Below are 876 nucleotides of genomic sequence, written 5' to 3' on the forward strand. Positions count from 1 at the left end.
CTGTTGAAAGGTTTGGTATGCCGTGTTATAATGCGTGCATAGTAACGATATATCCTTTTACACATTGGTATAATGAAAAAAAATCGTCACACCTGTTTACGAGATTAGTGATTATATCTTATAGAGTAAGGTATATCGCTTTCTCTAAAAATTTTGGGACCATCCTTACATCGATTTATGTGTATTTCTTTATCAGTCAATCTTCCTGTCCACTGCCTTTTTCCTGCTGATGCGGTTACGTCAGAGTAACATTACCCCATTCTATTATGAGGGGCTTCCGTTAATTTGAATTCAATCTCCCTCAGTTCCAAATCTGACTATGGTGAAGAGCGCTAAAGAGTTGATTCCGCGCGGGCGTAGTTGTCATGCTTCTACGACGGCTTAAGTCACGGATTGCGGCAACCTTTGATTTTCAGAACAATGCACTCAAAATCCAACATGTATAAGGAAGCCATTTCTTATTTGGCAGACTCCGTAATAGGATCCGAGAGATTGCATTCTGCAATCTCACAAGTGGTTGCATGAGAGGGCTCGCATTTCTTATATTGCCTTGGATTCCTCGAGAACCACTCGCTCTTACAGTTCAGCGAATTTATCCGTTAACCGCGGAAAATGTTTCTGGAGATTAACTGAGAATCACGAGCGCGAATCCACTGTGGTTTCATTAGCGGAAGGAGGCCACTTCAAGGCTCCAGGTGAAAGAGCTTCGATATCGAAGGCGCTTCATCTCAGGTGTCTTAGGTCAACGACAATATTACCGTCAATATGAGACGACAGCGCAGGCCAACACCGCTGAAAGTAACCGGTTAGCGGCCCAAGCGGAAAAGGTATTACCAGAGAGACTTTTAGATGTTATCGGATGGTCGTACATATTTT

The sequence above is a fragment of the Asparagus officinalis genome, chromosome 10 (assembly GCF_001876935.1).
Source record: "Asparagus officinalis chromosome 10, Aspof.V1, whole genome shotgun sequence".
NCBI classification, from domain to species: domain Eukaryota; kingdom Viridiplantae; phylum Streptophyta; class Magnoliopsida; order Asparagales; family Asparagaceae; genus Asparagus; species Asparagus officinalis.